This window comes from Nyctereutes procyonoides, unplaced genomic scaffold, assembly GCF_905146905.1.
Source record: "Nyctereutes procyonoides isolate TBG_1078 unplaced genomic scaffold, NYPRO_anot_genome, whole genome shotgun sequence".
NCBI lineage: Eukaryota > Metazoa > Chordata > Mammalia > Carnivora > Canidae > Nyctereutes > Nyctereutes procyonoides.
In genome coordinates this window covers 36001233-36013857 of record NW_026575049.1, presented here as the reverse complement: position 1 = coordinate 36013857, position 12625 = coordinate 36001233, and the positions used below count along the sequence as shown (strand labels likewise).

At 33.9% G+C, this 12625-nt stretch overlaps 1 protein-coding gene across 3 annotated transcripts in view; it reads left to right on the top strand.

The window, feature by feature from the left end:
* Positions 1 to 12625, top strand: part of CCDC138 (coiled-coil domain containing 138) — a 94405-nt gene that overhangs the window by 57514 nt on the left and 24266 nt on the right. The gene's annotated exons all lie outside the window — the stretch shown is intronic.

Here is a 12625-nt window from a genome sequence, read left to right as displayed (position 1 = left end):
AGGAGAAATAACTTTCCTCGGGTAGTATTTCAAATATTTTGCCTCTGTGGTGCATAAGTAGGCAATGTGAGCAGGTATGCACATGTGCATGTGCACAATTGTTGGATAGATATGGTAAAAGGAGTATGTTTAGTTTTTTTGAAAAACTATAAGCCGCCTTCCAAAGTGGCTACACCATTTTGCATTTCCAGTAGCAGTGAATGAGAATTCCTGTTGCTCCACATCCTTATCAACATTTGGTGTTTTCAGTTTGGCTGTTCTAATTGGCGTGTAGTCAGATCTCGTTTTTATTTGCAATTCTCTAATGACATACCGTTGAGGATCTTTTCATATGCCTATTGCCATCTGTATGTCTTTGGTGAGGTTTGCAGGTTCTTTCCCCATTTTTTTTTAATTGGTTTGTTTTCTAACAGTTGGGTTTTTAGAGTTCTTTCTATATTTTGGTTAACAGTTCTTTATCAGATTTGTCTTTGGAGATATTTTCTATTCCCAATCTGTAGCTTGTTTCTCAATCTCTTGACAGAGTAGTTTTTAATTTTAATGAAGTCCAGCTTCTCAGTTATTTTTTGTGGATCATGCCTTTGGTGTTGTATCTAAAAAGTATTTACTATATCAAAGGTATTATGTATTCTTGGAGAATTGACTCTTTATCATTATGTAGTGCCCCTGTTTCCCTGGTAACTTCCCTTGCTCTGAAGTCTGCTTTGTCTGAAATTAATACAGTTATTCTAGCTTTCTATCGATTAGTGTTAGCATGGTCTATCTACCTATCCATTTACTTTTAGTCTGTATTTGTCTTTATAAAGTGAGTTTCTTATAGACATTGTATAGTGGGTCTTCTATTTTGATTCACTCTAATAGTCTCTCTCTCTCTCTCTCTATTTAATCTTATTTATTTATTCATGAGAGACACAGAGAAAGAGAGGGAGGCAGAGACACAGGCAGAGGGAGAAGCAGGCTCCATGCAGGGAGCCTGATATGGGACTTGATCCCAGGACCCCAGGATCACGCCCTGGGCTAAAGGCAGGAGCTAAACTGCTGAGCCACCCAAGGCATCTCTAATAGTCTCTTTTAATTGTTGTATTTTGACTATTGATATTGAAAGTGATTATTGATATTGTTGAATTAATATCTACCATAAGTTTTTACTGTTTTTATTCATTAACAATTTTCTTTGTTCCTGTTTTGTTCTCTTTTCCCGCCTTTTGTGGTTTTAATTGGACATTTTATATGCTTCTACTTTCCCTTCTTTCTTAGCATCTCTTTCTTTACCTTTTTTAGTGGTTGTCCTACAGTTTGCAATATACAATTTACAACTAATGTAAATCCACTTTACAATTACACTATACAGCTTTACATGTAATATAAGTGTTTTATAATACAGTAGACCCACCTTATCTGTGGTTTCACTGTCTGTGGCTTCAGTTACCCACAGTTAACCACAGTATGGAAGTGGATGATCCTCTTCTGAAGTTTTGTCAGAACGTCATTATTAGCCTAATGCTAAGTAAGTAAGGTCATAATGCCTGTGTCATTCACCTCACTTCATCTCATCCTGTAAATAGTTTACTGTCTTACATCATCATCATAAGAAGGGTGAGTACAGTTACAATAAGATATTTTGAGAGAGGGAGGGAGGGAGAGAGAAAGAGAGCCCACTTTCACATAACTCATATTATTATAATCTATTTAATATTAGTTATTGTTGCTAATCTCTTACTATGCCTCACTTATAGGTTAAACTTTATCATACATATGTATGTATAGGAAAAGAATAGTTTATAAATAGTTTGGTACTATTCATGGTTTTAGGTATTCACTGGGAGTCATGGAACATCTGCCCCTCAGATAAAGGGGTACTACTGTAACAAAATACTGCTCATTTCTTCTGTCTTGTATTCCCTTGTATCATTCCTGTCGTTCATTTCACTTATACATAGACATACATAAGCATGCATATGTACACATACATGTGCACACACAGAAGCATCAATGATTGTTGCTATTTTCAAGAAATTTATGTTAGATCAATTAATAAGATAAAAGTATTTTATGTACATATTCCTTCTCTAATGCTATTTCTTCTTTTATGCACATCCAGATATAATTATCCTTCTCTCTAAGGACCTTTTATTAATATTATTTTCAAGGCTGGTCTACTGGTAACAGATTCCTTCAATTTTTGTTGGTCTGAGAAAATCTTTATTATTGGTGGATAATTTCACAGTATTTGGAATTCTAGGTTGGTGGAGTTTTTTTTCCTCAATATTTAAAAAATTTCATTCTACTTCTTTGTGCTTACATGGTTTTTGAAGAGAATTTGGATATAATTCTTATCTTTGCTTCCATATAAATAAGCTATATTTTTCCTCTGGCTTCTATCAATTTTTTGAAAAATCTTTATTTTTTCATTTTCTGCCATTTAAATATGATATACCTTGGTGTCGTCTTTTGGGGATGGGGTTGGTATTCATCCTCCTTGGTGTTCTCTGAACTTCTTGGTTTTATTTCCTATGTTAATTTGGAGGAAATTCTGTCATTATTGCTTCAAATATCTCTCTTATTACTTTCTTTTCTTTTCCTTCTGGTATTTATTTCCATTACCTATATGTTACACCATTTTTAATTATCCCATAATTTCTGGATATTCTGTTCTGTGTATTTTTCTCTTTATATTTTAATTTTTGAAGTTTCTGTTGATGTATCTTTAAAGATTATTTCTTCATCCATGTCTAGTTTGCTAATGGGCCTACACTCTCACCAGCAATATCTGTGATCTTGTTTCTCCATGGCCTCACCAGCATTTAGTGTTGTTACTATTTTTTATTTTCACCATTCTGATAGTATTGTTTTCTCATTGGAGTTTTAATTTGCATCTCACCAGTGGCTGAACATATGTTTTCATGTGTTTGCTTTCCACATGTGTAGCCTCTTTATTCTGTTTGTGTCTTTTGCCCATTGTGTAATCGGACTCTTTGTATTCTGTTGTTGAGTTTTGAGGGCTCTTTATTTACTATAGATACTAGTCCTTTATTGGGTATGTCGTTTGGAAATATTTTTTTTCTTTTTTGTAGCTTGTATTTTCATCCTCTTAACAAATAGTCTTTTGCAGAGCTTTGAAGTTTTAATGATTTTTTCCTTTTGCAGATGTTGCTCTTGGGGTCAAGTGTAAGAATTTGTTAACTAATCTTAGACTGTGAAGCTCCACTTATTAAAAAGGCTTTCCTTCCTCTGTACCTTTGTTAGTTGGAAATAATTGTGTGGGTCTCTGAGTTCTTTGTTATTTTCCAGGTATATGTGTGTCTGTTCTTTGCTAATTCCATACCGTTGATTCCTATACCTTTATGATAGGTTTTGAAATTGGGTATATTGGTTTTCTCTCATTTTACTGTTGTGTTTCAAAAATGTTTTAACTATAATAGTTCCTTTGCCTTTCCTTATAAATTTTGGAATAATCTTCTTTATCTACAAAATATCTTGAAGGGATTTTGATAGAATTGCGCTAACCTGTATATAAATTTGAGAAAACTGTGTTGAGTGTTCCATTTCAGGAAATGATATGTTTCTCCATTTTATTTAGAAATTTGATTTTTATCATCCATGTTACATGGTTTTAAGCATAAAATTCCTGTACATTATTTGTTAGATTTTCAGCTGCATATTTAATGTTATTTTTAAATTTTGGTATCCATGTTGATATTCTGTTTATTCTGTATCCTGTGACCATGATCTTACTAGTTTTAGGATTTGTCTTAAAGATTATTTGGGATTTCCTATATAGTCATGCATTTGTGAATAAAGAAAGCTCTTTTGTTTTCCTTTTTTTTTTTTTTGATACATTTGCCTTTAATTTTTCTATTGCATTAGCTATGATATGTAGGACTATAGTAAATATGAATGGTAATGGACATCTTTGGCTTCTTCTTGAATTTAGAGGGGAAAATAGTCCTTCACTATTAATCATAATTTTAGCTGTGGTTTTATAGATGATTTTTATCAAATTTAAGTTCCCCTCTATTCCTATATTTCTGAGATTTTTTTTAATCATGAATGAGTATTGAAACTTTTTTCAAACACTTTTTGGCATTTATTGATATAATCATGTGATTTTTTTTTCTTTAACCTGATAATGTGGTGCATTACTGTTTGGCTTTCAAATACTGAATTAGCCCTGTATTCCTGAAATAAACCCCACTTAGCTATGTGGTATAGTTCTTTTTATATTCACTGAATTCTGTTTGCTAATATTTTGTTAAAGAGTATATATTCATTAGGGATATTGGCCTGCAGTTTTCTCTTCTTTTATACTATCTGTCTGGTTTTGTATCAAGGTAATACTATGTTCATAGAATTAATTGGTAAGTGTTACATCTTTCTTTGAAAGAAATTAGAATTATTGTTAATTCTTCTTTAGACATTTGGTAGAATTCTTCTATGAAACTGTCACCCTGGAGATGTCTTTTTTGGGGAATTTTTTTAATAATTTTTTTAAAGATTTTATTTGAGAAAGAGTGAGAGCACAAGCATGGGGAGTAGCAGGCAGAGGGAGAAGCAGGCTCCCCATTGGGCAGAGAGCCCAATATAGGCCTCGATCTCAGGATCTTGGGATCATAACCTGGCTGAAGGTAGACACTTAACCAACTGAGCCACTGGGTGCACCAGGGAGGTTTTAAGATTTAATGAATTCAAGTTCTTAAATAGTTATAGGGATATCATGTAACTTATATGAGTGATTTGTAGAAGTTTGTGCTTTTCAAGGAATTGAGTGAACCCTTTTGTCTAAGCTCAAACATGTTAAGTATGTATGTGTAAAGTTTTTCATAGTATTCTTTTATTATCCTTTTGATGTCCTCAGTGTTTGTAGCAATATCCTCTGTTTCATTCCTAGTATTGATTAATTTGTCATTTTTTTGTCTTTCTTGCCAGAAGTTTGTTATGTTGATTTTTTTTAAAAGGATCATCTTTTAGTTTGAGTATTTTATAGTTTTCACTTTTATCCCTTATTATTGCCTTCCTTCAGTTTGCTTTGGATTTATTTTGTTCTCCTTTTTTAGTTTACTAGGTAAAAGCTTAAATTATTCACTTGAGACTTCCTTTTTTTTCTAATATATTGCCATTTTTAATGCTGTTTTTCTGTCAGTGATGCTTTAACTGTGTCCCACAAATTTTGGTATATTGCATTTTCATTTCTTGTAGTTTAATTTATTTTAAAAATTTCCCTTGAGACTTCCTTTTTGACTCATGAATTATTTAGAAGTTCGTTTTAGATCTTTTACCTTTCTGTTTTTCTGGTTTGGTTGTATTGTTGACATTGTTTGGCTGACCGTGTGTATTCTGCTCTTATTATGTGGAGTGTTCTAGAAATGTGGATTAGATCCTACTGGTTGGTGGTGTTTTGAGTTAGTTTATATCCTTGTTAATATTTTGTCTATTTGTATTGAGTGTTCAGAGAAGTCTTCAGCTGTAATTGTGAATTTAAATTTTTCTCCTGTTGGTTTTATCATCTTTTGCCTCATATGTTCTGCAACTCTCTTGCTTTATGAATATAAATTTATGATTGTTGCGTGTTCTTAGTGGTTTGACTCTTTTATCATTATGTAAGTTTCTCACTCTCCCTGGTAGTTTTCTTTGCTTTGAGAGCTATTTTCTAGTATTAATATAACCACTCTACTTTCCTTAGATTCATAGTGTCTTTTCCATTCTTTTAATTTTGATCTGTTTACATTGTTATATTTGAAATGAATTTTTTATAGATAGCAGATAGCTAGATTTTATTTTTAAATCAACTTTACTGAGTTTTTGTGTTATAACTGGTATATTTAGGCCATTTATATTTAATGTAGTTATTGATATGTTAGGGCTTAAGTTTATTTTTTGCTACTGTTTATTTTTGTGTATCTTTTTCACTTCTCTGGGTTTTCTTTTCCCCTGCTTTGCTGTGGGTTGCTTGAACATTTTTTAAAGTTCCATTTTGGTTTATTTATAGAATTTTGAGTCTCTTTTTATAGTATTTTTTTTATTAGTCCTTCTAGGTACCACACTGTATATAAATAACTTACCACAGTCTGCTGGTGTTTTCATTTTGCTAATTTGACTGAAGTATAGAAACTTTGCCTTTTCATCCCTTTATTAATCCTCTGTCTATAATATTATTGTGCTAATATTTTTCTACATATATTAAGGATCACATTAGACAGTGTTATCATTTTTGCATCAACTGTCAAACATAAAACTCAGAAGGAGAAGGAAAGTCTATTGCATTTGTCTATGTTTTGCTTATTGAGTTCTTTTCTTCCTTCCAGATATTCCAAGGTTCCTTCTTTTATTATTTCATTTCACCATAGAGAACTTCTCTTAAGCAGTTTTGGAATAGGTCTGTTGATGACAAATTATTTTAGTTTCATTTCTTTTCTTTTTTTTTTTTTTTAGTTTCATTTCATCTTAGAGTGTCCAAGTTTCCTCTTCATCCTTGAAATATATTTTCACTGGGTATAGGATTCTTTTTTTTTTTTTTTAAGATTTTTTTTCTTTCATTTGACAGAGTGAGCACAAGCAAGGAGAACAGCAAGTAGAGGGAGAAGGAGAGAGAGAAATAGACCTTCCAGGGAGCAGGGAGCCCAACTCATGGCTTGATCTCAGGACCCCATGATCATGGCCTGAGCCAAAGGCAGCCACTTAACCAACTAAGCCACCCACATGTTCCTTGGTAGAGGATTCCGAGACGATAGTTCTTTTCTTCTAATACTTGAAAAATGTAGGTGCTAATTTCTTCTAGACAACTTCCATGGCTTATGATAAGGAATCTACTGTTACTTGAATTGCTTGCTTCTTTTATGTTAATTTCTCTGTTACTGCTTTTAATTGTTTTCTTTTTCCTTAGGTTTCATAAGATGGTCTATTGATATATCTTGTTGATCACTTTGGATTTATCCTTTCTAGGGTTTGGTCAGCTTCTTCAGTCTCTAAATTTTTTTTTTCCAAATCTGGGAAGTTTTCAGCCATTACTTCTTTTTCAGCCTCACCTCATGTTTGTTTTTCCTTCCAGAATTCTGATTGATATGATTATTAAATCTTTCGTTATATTTCCTCAGTTCCTGGAATCTCTGTTTATTTTTCCCCTCCAGTTTTTTTTTTCATTGTTCAGATTGTTTTAAATTCCAGTTAACCAGTTACTTCCTTGTGTCCTCCATTCTGCTATTGAACCTATTTTTTTTGTTTGTGTATTTTTTTCTTTTTTAATTGAAATACAAGTTAGTAAACATATAGTGTAGTAGTGGTTTCAGGAGTAGAATTTAGTGAGTCATCACTTATATATAACACCCAGTACTCATCCCAACAAGTATCCTCTTAATACCTGTCAGCCTTTAGCCCATCCCCCCACTTATCTCCTCTCCAGCAACCCTTAGTTTGTTGTCTCTCATGGTTTGCTTCCCTATTTTTGTCTCGTTTTTCTTTTTTTTCCCCCGTGTTCATCAGTTTTGTTTCTTAAATTTCACAAATGAATGAAATCATACAATATGTCTTTCTCTTACAGACTTATTTCACTTAGCATAATGCATTCTAGCTTCATCCACCTTGTTGCAGGATTTCATTCTTTATGATGGCTGAGTAATACTCCATTGTATATACACTACTACTTCTTTAGCCATTCCTTGGTTCATAAACATTTGGACTCTTTCCATAATTTGGCTATTGTCCATAGGACTTTTATGAACATTGGGGTATGTGAGCCTCTTCAAATCAGCACTTTTTTTTTCCTTTGGATAAATACCTAGTAGTGCAATTGCTGGGTCATAGGGTAGTTACATTTTTAACTTTTTGAGGAATCTCCATACCATTTTCCAGAGTGGCTGTACCAGTTTGCATTCCCAACAGTGTAAGAGAGTTCCCCTTTCTCCTCATTCTAGCCAACATCTGTTGTTTCCTGTGGTGTTAATTTTAGCCATTCTGACTGGTGTGAGGTGGTATCTCATTGTGGTTTTGATATATATTTCCCTGATGATGAGCAGTGTTGAGCACTTTCATGTGTCTGTTGGCCATTTGTATGTCTTCTCTGGGGAAATGTCTGTTCATATCTTCTGCCCATTTCTTAACTGGATTATTTATTTTTTGGGTATTGATTTTGATGAGTTCTTTATACATTCTGGACACTATACTTTTATCCAATATATCATTTGCAAATATTTTCTTCCGTTCTGTAGGCTGCCTTTTAGTTTTGTTGTTTCCTTTGCTGTGCAAGTGTTTTATTTAGATGAATTCCAATAGTTTTGCCTTTGTTTCCCTTGTTTCCAGCTATGTGTCTAGTAATAAGTTGCTGAGGCTGAGGTCAAAGGGTTGCTGCCTATGTTCTCCTCTAGGATTTTGATAGTTTCCTATGTCATATTTAGGTCTTTCATCCATTTTGAGTTTATCTTTGTGCATGGTGTAAGAAAGTGGTCTTAGTTTCATTCTTTTGCATGTCATGGTCCAGTTTACCCAACACCATTTGTTGAAGAGATTATCTTTTTCTCATTGGATATTCTTTCCTGCCTTATTGAAGATCAATTGACTGTAGAGTTGAGAGCCCATCTTTGGGTTCTCTCTTCTGTTCCATTGATCTATGTGTCTGTTTTTCTGCCAGTGTCATTCTGTCTTGATGATCACAGCTTTGTAATACAGTTTGAAGTCTGAGACTGTGATGCCTCCAGCTTTGATTTTCTTTTTCAAGATTGTTTTGGCTATTTGGGGTCTTTGTGATTCCATACAAATTTTAGGATTGAAAAAAAAAACAAATTTTAGGATTGTTTTTTCTAGGTCTATGAAAAATATTCGTGTTACTTTTATTGGTGTTAAACTGTGAATTTCGGTAGTATAGACATTTTAACAATATTTATTCTTACAATCCATGAACATGGAATATTTTTCCATTTATTTGTGTCTTCTTCAGTGTCTTCCATTGGTGTACTATAGTTTTCAGACTACAGATCTTTGATCTGTTTGGTTAAATTTATTCTTAGGTATCTTCTGGTTTTGGTGCAATTGTAGATGGGATTGATTCCTTCATTTCTCTTTCTGCTGCTTCATTATCAGTGTATAGAAATGCAACAAATTCTCTACATTGATTTTATATCCTGGACTTTGCTGAATTCATATTTTAGTTGTAGCAATATTTGAGTGAAGTCTTGTGGATTTTCTACATAGAGTATCATATCTGCGAAGAGTGCAAGTTTGGCTTCTTCCTTGCCAACTTGAATGCTTTTTATTTCTTTCTGTTACCTACCGAGGCTAGGACTTCCAGTACTAGGTTGAACAATAGTGGTGACAGTGGGCATCCCTGTCATGGTCCTGACCTTGGGGGAAAAGCTCTCAGTTTTTCCCCATTGAGGATGGTATTTGCTATGGATCTTTTGTATATGGCCTTTATGATATTGAGGTATGTTCCTTCTATCCCTACTCTCTTGAGGGTTTTTGTCAAGAAAAGATGCTGTATTTTTTCAAATGCTTTTTCTGCATAAATTTAGAGGATCATATGGTTCTTATCCTTTCTTTTATTAATGTGATATATCATGTTGATTGTTTGACAGATATTAAATCACCCCTGCAGCCCAGGAATAAATCCAACTTGGTCGTGGTGAATAATCCCTTTAATGTACTGTTGGATTCAATTAGCTAGTAAACCCATCTGTTTTTAATTTGGTTAATGTATTTTCAGTTATAAAATTTCCATTTGGTTCCTTATGTTTTCTTTAGTAAGACTTTTATTTCTTTGATGAGGTTTTTTATTTTTCATTTTTAAAAAAAATGCATAATTACTAATTTTATCATTGCTGCTTTAAAATATTTGTCAGATAATTCTTAAATCTTTGTGCCATTGGTGTTGGCAATTACTGATTTTCATTCAGTTTGAGATCTTCCAGGTTCTTTGTGTGATTAGTGATTTTTATTGAAAACTGGACATTTTGGTATTCTGTTATAAGACTCTCAGTCTCTGTTTTATGTGACTTTCTTTTGACTTTGCTCTTGCAGAGGAAATACATGTTGGCTTCTCTTTATTGCCTAGTGAAGTAGAAGTCCATATTCCCCACTAGGCCTCTACTGATACCTCCCTAACTGGGAGGGATGGGAATATCTAATTACTACCCCTCACATCGCCTTCATGGACACCTTGTAACTGCCTGGTTGAGGGTAGAAGTGTAAGCTCTCCTTGGAATTTTGCTCATCTAGGTGGGCGTTAGATCATCTAGATATTTGGTGGGATATTTGGTTGGATTGTGGCTTTGTCTAAAAGTTTTTTGTCTTGGGCACCTCAGTAGCTTAGTTGGTTAAGCCCCTGACTCTTCATTTCAGCTCAGGGTTCTGAGATCGAGCTCCACATCAGGCTTAGCGTAGGTGTGAAGCCTGCTTTAGATTCTTTTTCTCCCTCTGTTCCTCCCTCTCCATCCCTTGCTCTCTTTCTCTCTCTCTAAATAAAATTTTAGGGCAGCCTGGGTGGTTCAGTGGTTTAGCACTGCCTTCAGTCCAGGGTGTGATCCTGGAGACCCGGGATCAAGTCCCACGTCGGGCTCCCTGCATCGAGCCTGCTTCTCCCTCTGCCTGTGTCTCTGCCTCACTTTCTGTGTGTCTGTCATGAGTAAATAAATAAAATCTTTAAAAAAATCTAAATAAAATTTTTAAAAACGTTTTTGGTCTTGCAAGATTGCTCTTTTCCTAGCCTTTTGGCTAGAGAGAACAAGCTTATGTCGGGTCTTTTTTGTCTGCATTTTCCAGGTTGTCAGCTTTTTCAACTCCAAGTCTGAGAAATGTGAGGCATCAACAAACTTCTAGAATTTCTGATATTTTCTTCTATTTTTATACCAGAGTTTTAGAACACATACATACGTATTATCTTTTCCTAATGATTGTAAAAACTTAGTTTTTTTTTTTTATTTGAATATAGTTGATGCACAGTGTTAACATTAGTTTTGGGTATACAACGTACTGGTTCAAATTTTCTATATGTATGCTCTGCTCATCATGAAGTATAAGTACCAACTGTCACTCTACAACACTATTACAGCATCATTGACTATATTCCCTGTGCTGTGCCTTGATTAGTGTGACTTATTCCTTCCATAACTGGAAGCTTGTATCTCCCACTCCCCTTCACCCATCTTGCCCTTCTTTTCACCTCTCTTCCCTCTGGCAACCATCAGCTTATTCTCTATATTTATTATTTTTTTTTTTTTTTTGTTTTTTTTTATTATTCTCTATATTTAAAGGTTGATTCTGCTTTTTGTTTGTTTATTCCTTTTTTTTTTTAAGATTCCATATAGCAGTTAAATCACAGTCTTTCTCAGTCTGACTTATTTCACTTAGCATAATACTCTTTAGGTCCATCCATGTTGTCACAAATGGCAAAATCTCATCTGTTTTTTTGGCAGCATAATATTCCATTGTGTGTGTGTGTATGTATGTATGTATGTATGTATATGTATATGTGTGTATATATATATATATATGTATATAAACACACACTCCACATCTTATCCAGTTATCTGTTAATGGACACTTAGGTTGCTTCCATTATTTCGGCTCTTGTAAATTAATGCTGCAATAAACAAAGGAGTATACACATCTTTTTTTTTTCTTTTTAAAGATTTTATATATTTATTCATGAGAGACACACAGAGAGAGGCAGAGACATAGGAAGAGGGAAAAGCAGGCTCCATGCAGGGAATCTGATGTGGGACTCAGATCCTGGGTCTCTAGGATCACGTCCTGGGCTGAAGGTGGCACTAAACCGCTGAGCCATCTGGGCTGCCCTACACATCTTTTCAAACTAATGTTTTTGTTTTGTTTGAGTAAATAACTAATAGAATTACTGGGTAGTGTGGTATTTCTTTTTTTCATTTTTTGAGAAACCTCCATACTGTTTTCCACAGTGGCTATACCACCTTACATTTCCACCAATAGTATATAAGTATTCCTTTTTCAAATTTAAAGTTTATTGGCCATATATTTAAATTCGATTGCATTTGTTATGCTACTCACCACCGAAACATTGTGCCTTTTGATACCCATAAAATCTCAATATATCTCTCTAATATTAATGTATTATTATTATTATTATTATTGTTATTATAATTAGGGAGGCAGTGGAGGAGGGCAGAGAATGAGAGAATTTCAAGCAGGCTCCACACCCAGTGTGGATCCTGACACAGGGCTTCATCTCACACCCTGAGATCATGACCTGAGCTGAGATCAAGAGACACTTAACTGAGCTACCCACGTGCCCATATCTCTCTAATTTTAATATATTGAAATTCTAAAGCAAATACTTGTTACCTATGTTTAAGCTACTTCTGAGTCTAGCTCATGCACTCTCATCTGTAAAATGATTTTCCTTTACTTGGTTCTTAAAATATATATGGAATATCATAAAAGCCTATATTATTTAGAAGTATTTATGTCAGTATTTCTGTTTTGCCCATTGTTTTAGTTTATTCATCATGAGAATTATCCATGATTCTAACCTAGTGTCTTGTTCTTCTGCAATTGTTAAAAGTTATCAAAATTACTGTGATGGTTATGATCATAGTGAGCTATAAAACAGGAAGGCCCTAGGTGATCACTTTATAAGCCAACACTGTAAGATATACCCAAACAA